The sequence below is a fragment of the Bubalus kerabau genome, chromosome 4 (genome assembly GCF_029407905.1).
Source record: "Bubalus kerabau isolate K-KA32 ecotype Philippines breed swamp buffalo chromosome 4, PCC_UOA_SB_1v2, whole genome shotgun sequence".
In the NCBI taxonomy this organism is placed as follows: Eukaryota; Metazoa; Chordata; class Mammalia; order Artiodactyla; family Bovidae; genus Bubalus; species Bubalus kerabau.
The window spans coordinates 23125189-23134123 of record NC_073627.1 but is presented as its reverse complement, the minus strand read 5'-3'; the positions used below and the strand labels follow the sequence as shown (position 1 = coordinate 23134123).

The following is an 8935-nucleotide window of genomic DNA, read 5'->3' as shown; positions in this document are numbered from 1 at the left end:
GGATAATTGTAAAGGCAGGAACTGGAAAAAAATATTTTTATGCTGCTTAACTTCAAACCCATTTTTGTACTTGTTTTGTAAATGGATTTTGTCTCCTACAAGCCTGAGGGGGTTTGAGGGGAAAAGAGGTACAACAGTTGCTGCCTGCTCTAATTCCTCTCCCCCTCCTCCTAACTCCCCACCCCCCCAACTCCACTTCTGCTAGCCGAAGGTTACTTTGCCCTGTCTATGCCCTCAAAGAAACATTTAGCTGAGCATGGGCGTGCGACCTAAGTCACCTCATTCGTGTTCGTCTCTTTTCGACCCTATGGACAGTAGCCCACCAGGCTCCGCTGTCCGTGGGATTCTCCAGGCAAGGATACTGGAGTGGGTTGCCATGCCCTCCTCCAGGGAATCTTCCCAACCCAGAGACCAAACCTGCGTCTCTTGTGGCTCCTGCATTGTAGGCAAATTCTTTGCCACTGAGCTGACTGCAGAGGAGCGGAAATGAGAAGAGACCAAGAGAAGGAGAACCTCTGCAGGTGCTTTTTATATTGAGATGATTTTACATAAGTATATAAATGTCAGAGGTTACTTGCAGGCACCGAAACAAAGCTTGGGTGGGGGCAGGCAGGATGCAGATATCTGTGGGCCTCAAGTCTCCCCTGCTCTGGGAACCAGACAAGCACAGCAGTGCCTTCCAGACGTCATTTGGATCCTTTAAGTGTTGCACAGACCACCTAGAAGGGGTGTTTCTAAAGGGGTATGGGAATAGGCCCTGAATTCTCCCCCGTACATGTTCCTGGTGGGGGAGGTGAGGCAGATGATTCCAAACACTACCAGGAAGATCCTGGAAGAGAGTATTTGTGCATCAAAGCCTTGAACTCCCAGCCCTGAACTCCACTGCTCCCCCACTTCTTGTGGTGTGTTTCCCTCTCACCCAGCCGTTGAGTGTCTCAATACCTAAAGTGTCACAAGCTGTGGTTTTTAACCCTATGCCTGCTGTAAAAATGACCCTGATGCTGGGGAAAATTGAAGGTAAAAGGAGAAGAGGGCGGCAGAGGATGAGATGGTCGGATAGCATCTCTGATTCAATAGCTATGAATGCAGGCAAACTCCAGGAGATGGTGAGGGACAGGGAGACATGGAGTGCAGCAGTCCATGGGGTCGCAGAGTGAGACACAACTCAGCAACTGAATAACAACAACAAATGCTGTAAAAGTAGTTAGCGGGCCTGTGCTTGTCCTTGGGGGGCTTATTTCTTCCTTCTGGTTCCTGTGATTGGGGGAGGGACATCTGCTATTAGAAGGTAGCCCCACTGTGGCCTCCCTCAGAACCTGATCCTGGTCACTCTACCCTCTGCTTGGCCCAGGGACAGTGTGGCTGGGGTGGACAGCAGACTTGAGTGCTGTCATCTCCTCCCTTGGGTCATATTGGCCTCAGGGGCATCTACATGAGAGGTGGGGGCAGAGGAGGAAGATAGATGATACCTTGTCTCCTGTAGAGAGGTCTCTTCTAGAACCTTCTAACCACCTAACATGGTAGAGGGAAGAAGAAAGGACACAGTGAGAAATGGAATCACCCACATCCCCACAATAAGGTCTCTTACCAGTGTTCCAGCCCTTTGTACACGCGGGAATGGTTAATGATGCTACCTCCTTCCCCAGAGCTGCTCATCCAACCCTTAGCTCTGTAGCAAATGAAGTTCATAAGCTTTTAGCTGACTATTGTCTTCGTGTGTATGTTAGATCTTTCTTTAGAGAACAAAAAGGTCAATAAATTTAGATTTTCCATGGCTTCCCCAAATGCTTGGGTTAATGTTTTCTTGGAATGCCCTTATTGGGTCTGTCAGTTGATTATTATTTTCGGAGGACATTAATGACAACTCGGGTGTGATGTCTACAAAGCCCCACATTAAGGCAGCTTGCATGGCAAACCTGCCATTCAGGTAATGACGGCTGCCCTCTGGAAAAACAGGCTGGGGCCTGGTGGGGGAAAGTCACATGGAAATGCCTGGATGCTTGGGAAGGGTGTGAGGTCAATTGTAGGACTTGACTTGGTGGAACTGGGCAGAAGGGTCAGGGATGGCTTTATGAAGTTTTTGTTGAGTGTGGGAGAAAATTCCAAGAGGGTGGAAAAAGCTTTACTGAAGAGACTTGCTTTCTTTTTTGTCTCTTAGCCCAAATCAATTTACTTATCATGAAACCAGCAAAGGTAGTAATTATAATGACTACCTACTATGATTATGGGTGCCAGGAATGGCAGTTGGGCAAAAGGACTGCTTTGTATATTTTAATTTCCTTCTCTGAAGTTCTGACTTTACTAACTTCCTTGTTTTGTCTTCCTAATAGTGACTGGCTCCATAGTAGTCACATGTTAGGAACGTTATAAATATTTCTTGATTGGTTCTTATTCCAATTCATGCGTGAGTTCTTGAAAACAGAGACAATAACATCAATAACAATGAAAGCAACCAATCCAAGCTGGGTTAGTTTAGTGTGGAACAGGACATCATTTCACAGAATTGTTGGTTTCCTTAAAACTTCAGACATCATTTAGTTCTCTGAATAAAAAAATGGTCCTTGAAGATTATTTAGGAAGAATTTTGTAAGCCGATATTCATATGTAAATAGTGGCATGCTTGTTATTGCCATGTTTGATAAAGCAATAGACAACGTTGACAAGGCATTTTGCATCCTCATCAATGACTCTGGATAGTGGTGAACCTTTCAGGTCTTGTGCTAATACATCGACGCCAGAAATAGTTTGGGACAAGGTGATGGATCTCCTTAAGTTTCCAGACTATTCTGTTTTCTACCCTTGACTAGAACCAAGAAACACCTTCTTTCAAGCCCTCACTTAGTGCTCCGATAAGCTTCACTCACTTTGAGAAAGACCGTGCTAATGGGATTCTAATGGTGCTACCTTTCCTGCCTGACATCTATTGAGACAGCTTAAAGATAAGACTTTCAGTCTAGGGGATAGACTGACATGGATTGAATGCATATCTATAATCTTATGCCTCCAGGTGCGGTTGATAAATCAGCAGCCTCAGCATCATCTGGGAGCTTGTAAAAATGCAGAATCTTAGGCCCCTAACCCAGATCTACTAGAAACCCAGATCTGCATTTGTAATGAGTCCCATGTTATAGGTATGAATATTAAGATTTAAGAGGCGCTGATATATATATAATATATCATTGTTATATATGTGTTATATATATATATATATATATATATATATATATAAACTTGGAATTAGATATTGACTCCCAAACTACTACTTCCTAGAGTGCTGGAAATCCTTAACAGCATATTTTTGTGATGGGACTCTGATTAAAATATTTCTAACAGATGACTCTTGAACATATTCTGACTATGGCCCAGCCATCATGACCATCTTCTCTTTATCCTTCTCTTTTTTTCTCATTCTCTGAAAATATGGGGAGAGATATTTTTGGTAGAAAGTAGGAGTGAGTATAAGGTCAGACTAAGGGGTGAGGTTCTCTGGTTTTGGAAGTTAGATAGCATATTCAAAATCAGAGACATTACTTTACCAACAAAGGTCCATCTAGTCAAGGCTATGGTTTTTCCAGTGGTCATGTATGGATGTGAGAGTTGGACTGTGAAGAAGGCTGAGCACTGAAGAATTGATGCGTTTGAACTGTGGTGTTGGAGAAGACTCTTGAGAGTCCCTTGGACTGCAAGGAGACCCAACCAGTCCATTCTAAAGGAGATTGGTCCTGGGTATTCTTTGGAAGGAATGATGCTGAAGCTGAAACTCCAGTACTTTGGCCACCTCATGCGAAGAGTTGACTCATTGGAAAAGACTCTGATGCTGGGAGGGATTGAGGGCAGGAGGAGAAGGGGACGCCAGAGGATGAGATGGCTGGATGGCATCACTGACTCGATGGACGTGAGTTTGAGTGAACTCCGGGAGTTGGTGATGGACAGGGAGGCCTAGCGTGCTGCAATTCATGGGGTCGCAAAGAGTCGGACACGACTGAGTGACTGAACTGAACTGAACTGAAGCTCCTCTCTGGTATTGACTAGTAGGGTTTTAGGTAAGTTAAGAGAATACCTCTAGAGCACAGAGGAGTGAATGCTTCAAAATTTGGGCAATAGGAAGGGAGCTCTCAGGTCAAAGACTCTGTTCCTGCCTAGTCCTGGGTATTTCTAACTCCTGTGTATTATTTTAGTACCATGCCCATTCGGATTTCTTATCCCTGGACCTTCACCTTAGATAAAAACCATTAGCAAGAGTTCATCAGAGCATGTTGCCTCTGTCTAGGTTTTACATAGCTCTTTAACAACAATTTTTGACTTTGTGCAACACAGTAGAAAGAATCTTGGGTACAAATGATGGTGTCATCATTTTTAGCTATGTGACCACAGGTCAATTAGTTCACTCCATTTGAGTCCCAGTTTCCTCAACTCTAAAATGAGGATAATAAAACCTTACAGGGTTGTGATAAGAGTTAAATGAGGCTATGGGTGCAAAACTCAGTCAAGAAGAGTTGTTACTGTTAAAAATTTTCAAAAATATATGTGTGTATGTATATCACATATATGAGTGTTGGGCATGCATACTTTAAAAATTAGCATAAAGTGACTTGTAGTTTTTAATCTTGGCGGCTCAGTGGTAAAGAATCTGCCTGCCAGTGCAGGAGTTCAATCCCTGGGTCAGAAAGATCCCCTGGAGGAGGAAATGACAACCCATTCCTGTATTTTTGCCTGGAAAATCCCATGGACAGAGGAACCTGGCAGGTACAGTCTATGGGGTCACAAAAGAGTTGGATACAACTTAGTGACTAAGTTTTTTAGATGGCTTCTAATTTAAATTTCAAAGAGACTTATGGTGAGCAGGATAGTCCATGTACTGGTGTGACTAACACATATGCACATACAAACTTCTTTAGTAAAAATTGTAAGTATGGTTAGGTCATCAGATTGTGAAGTATGTCAGAGACAGTCTTCTTTTCCTTTTTTGCATGACCTCACTGCAAATATATTTTAGAAACCCTTTAATCCTCTTCAGGAAGATGGTGACAAGTAGATGTTGTAATAGAATAAATGAGATGCAGAGTGAGTCACACACAGGAATGATCCCAGGCATCTAGGAAGTTGGAGAACCAATGTTGTTATGATACACAAATAACCAACAAAACACTTCAGGGTACCTATCTATCTATCCAAACATAAATCTTAAAAGTATTTATTGATTAAAGGCCATATACGAGTATAGTATTTAATTGTGAAAAAAACATGCCTAGAATGAATGGACAATATTCTAGGGTCTTAATGACTTAAAAACTTAAACATTATAACAACTTGATGATTGTGATCATCTTAATCTGTACAGGCCTTAATAGTTTCTTGGTGAAGGAGGACTTTGCTTACCTACACTGAAAACAGATCGCCTTTCAGTGAAACTCTTAATCTGTGTCATACTTACTGTAATCATAAGTATTTAGAGAGAAGTTGTTAATGTCCCCGGAATGAGGAACGTAAACACAGAGTTGAAAGGAACTGAAACTCAAAGATACGATGGAAAAGAATTTACTTGGGCATCCTGACATGCTCCTTTCTGGGTTGGACTTACACTGCTTGGTCCCCCACTTGTGAAGAGACACAGAGGGAAGCTGTGAAGATACTTGAGCATTGGCTTTACTCTGTCGCATCTTTGAAGAGTGAAGACTTTGGCTTTTTTGGAAAGCTCTGGTGCTTCACCTGTGGTTATTGGACCAGGACTTCTGTAGAGATCCATTTCAATGTTAAAATGATTAAAAAGCTTGGTAGAAAGTTGGATGGGATGCTAATAGACTAGTTTCACTTATTTATTTGTATTAAACTTTTTGTTGTGTATTGAATTTCAGGTAGACAGAACACGGACTCAGACATACATATGCATGTATCCATTCTTCCCCAAACTCCCCTTCCAGCCAGGCTGCCACATAATATTGTTAATGGACTAGCCTTAAGTCAGTTATTGTCACTGAGCAAATAATTGACTCTTCTATTTTAAAATACTTTGTTTTGTTTATCCACTGCTGCATGAAAAACTACCCCAACATATACTGGCTTTAAACAACAGCTGTTCTATCTTTTCATAGTTCTATGGGTCACAATTTCAGATTTAGCATACTAAAATGGCTTGTCTTTGCTGTATGGTATCTGGGACCTCAGCTGGGTTGGCGTGAATGGCTGAGAACTAGCTGGAATGGCTTGATCTGAGTTACAGGTCTGGAGCTTCAGTTATGGCTGTTGATTGGTTTCTTCAGTTTTCCTTCGTGTGGCCTTTCTAGGAGGCTAGCTTAGACTTATTCAGTGTGATAGTTTTAGGGTAAATGAGCTTCTTACATGGTAACTGGTTTCCTAGAAAGAGCAGTCCAAGGGGTAAGGCTGATGTGTAAGCATTCATCAAACCTCTGCTTCATCATGCTTGCTGATGTTCTGTTGGTGAAATGAAGTCATGGCCCAGGACAAAGTAAATATGGGAGAAATTACAGAAAGGCATGAGTCCCGGGGCAGGGGGTGTGTGGGGTAGGGTGATGGTGGTGGTCGTATGGATTCATTGGGGCCACCAATATCTACTGCATAATCAGAAAAAAATACCATTTAGTATCCATTTTCTAAAGTGAAAGGCTAGATAGGTGCATATGTAACCATAATACAATATTGCTTGATGTCCATAAAATGTAATTTTGGAATTATATTACTTTTCCCCCTGGAGAAATGGTATGGTATATCATCTGGCACAATATAAGCTTTAAAAAATGTCCATGCTACATATAGTCTATGTAAAATAATTTATTTAAGACCATATGTAGAGAAAATAAAAATACTCAACCTCTAGTACCTATCTTAGGCTTACTTTTTTCTTGCAATTACTGGCATTTTTGCAAATTGTTTCAACTTAAGAGTTAATGCCCTAATTATCTTGACTTTTCAATAGTTCATGTTTAGAATTGTTGTTTTTAATTTGCTATGAGTTTGGGGTCACAAAGAGTCAGACACGACTTAGCAACTGAACAACAACAATGAGTATTAAAAATTATGTGATGCTCTCTTCAGTTCTGATATTTCCATATGTCAGAGGTGCTATATGTAGGTAGGAATGAGATTTGAATCTCAGGAGGGCTTGGCTAACCTTTCTACACTTTACCTGTCTCATTTCTTAAACAAGTGGATTCAATTAGTTGATTGCTGTGTTTTCTTCTAAAGCTACTATTTTTTAATTTGAGCTTATGCATGATGTCTAATTAACTGTTAGAGAAATAAAAAATGTACCTGTGGGAAATACTAAAACAATCTGATATTTCTTTAAGGAAAAATTTACTTAGGTATTCCCAATACTAAATCTTTTAGTTGCTTGGCTTAGAGATATTTTGCCTAAGGAGCCTCTTATCTGCATATGTTAATATTTTACTTTGTTCTGACGAAAATCTAAGCGGTAAAAGAAATGAAGAGGCTAAAATAACATGACAAATTTTCATCATAGAATTCATTATAGGAGCTTTGGGAAAATATTTGATTAGGTACCTGGAAAGGAGAGATATATCCATCTGAATGCAGATTTCTGAAGAAGAGCAAGAAGAGATAAGAAAGCCTTCCTAAGTGATCAGTGCAAAGAAATACAGGAAAACAATAGAATGGGAGAGACTAGAGATCTCTTCCAGAAAATTAGAGATACCAAGGGAACATTTCATGCAAAGATGGGCACAATAAAGGACAGAAATGGTATGGACCTAACAGAAGCAGAAGATATTAAGAAGAGGTGGCAGGAATACACAGAAGAACTATACAAAAAAGATCTTAATGACCCAGATACACGATGGTGTGATCACTTACCTGGAGCCAGACATCCTGGAGTGTGAAGTCAAGTGGGCATCATTACAACAAAGCTAGTGGAGGTGATAGAATTTCAGCTGAGCTATTTCAAATCCTAAAAGATGATGCTGTGAAAGTGCTGCACTCAATATGCCAGCAAATTTGGAAAACTCAGCAGTGGCCACAGGACTGGAAAAGGTCAGTTTTCATTCAAATCCCAAAGAAAGGGCAGTGCCAAAGAATGTTCAAACTACCACACAATTGCATTCATCTCACATGCTAGCAAAATAATGCTCAAAATTCTCCAAGCTAGGCTTCAACAGTAGGTGATCTGAGAACTTCCAGATGTTCAAGCTGGGTTTAGAAAAGGTAGAGGAATCAGAGATCAAATTGTCAACATCCATTGGATCATAGAAAAAGCAAGAGAATTCCAGAAAAACATCTACTTCTGATTCATTGACTATGCTAAAGCCTTTGACTGTGTGGATCACAACAAAGTGTGGAAAATTCTTAAAGAGATGGGAATACCAGACCACCTTACCCACCTCCTGAGAAATCTGTATGCAGGTCCAGAAGCAAGAGTTAGGACTGGACATGGAACAATGGACTGGCTCCAAGTTGGTAAAAGAGTATGTCAAGGATGTATATTGTCACCCTGCTTATTTAACTTATATGCAGAGTACATCATGAGAAATGCCAGGCTGAATGAAGCACAAGCTGGAATCAAGATTGCTGGGAGAAATATTAATAACCTCAGATATGCATATTATACCACCCTATGGCAGAAAGCAAAGAGGAACTAAAGAGCCTCTTGATGAAAGTAAAGGAGGAGGTTGAAAAGCTGGCTTAAAACTCAGCATTTAAAAAATGAAGATCATGGTATCTGGTCCCATCACTTCATGGCAAATAGATGGGGAAACAATGGAAACAGCGAGAGATTTTATTTTCTTGGGCTCCAAAATCACTGCAGATGGTGACTGCAGTGATTAATGAAATTAAAAGATGCTTGCTTCTTGGAAGAAAATCTATGACCAACCTAGACAGCATATTAACAAGCAGAGATATTACTTTGCCAACAAAGGTCCATCTAGTCAGAGCTATGGTTTTTCCAGTAGTCATGTACGGA

The 8935-nt window shown here is 40.9% G+C and overlaps 1 long non-coding RNA gene across 1 annotated transcript in view; it reads left to right on the top strand.

Moving 5' to 3' along the window:
• The first annotated feature begins 230 nt into the window (after window positions 1-230).
• LOC129649011 (uncharacterized) overlaps window positions 231-8935 on the top strand; it is a 21348-nt gene continuing 12643 nt past the window's right edge. The window contains exon 1 of the long non-coding RNA XR_008712936.1: window positions 231-521. This is a non-coding gene — a long non-coding RNA (uncharacterized LOC129649011). The remainder of the gene's footprint in view (window positions 522-8935) is intronic.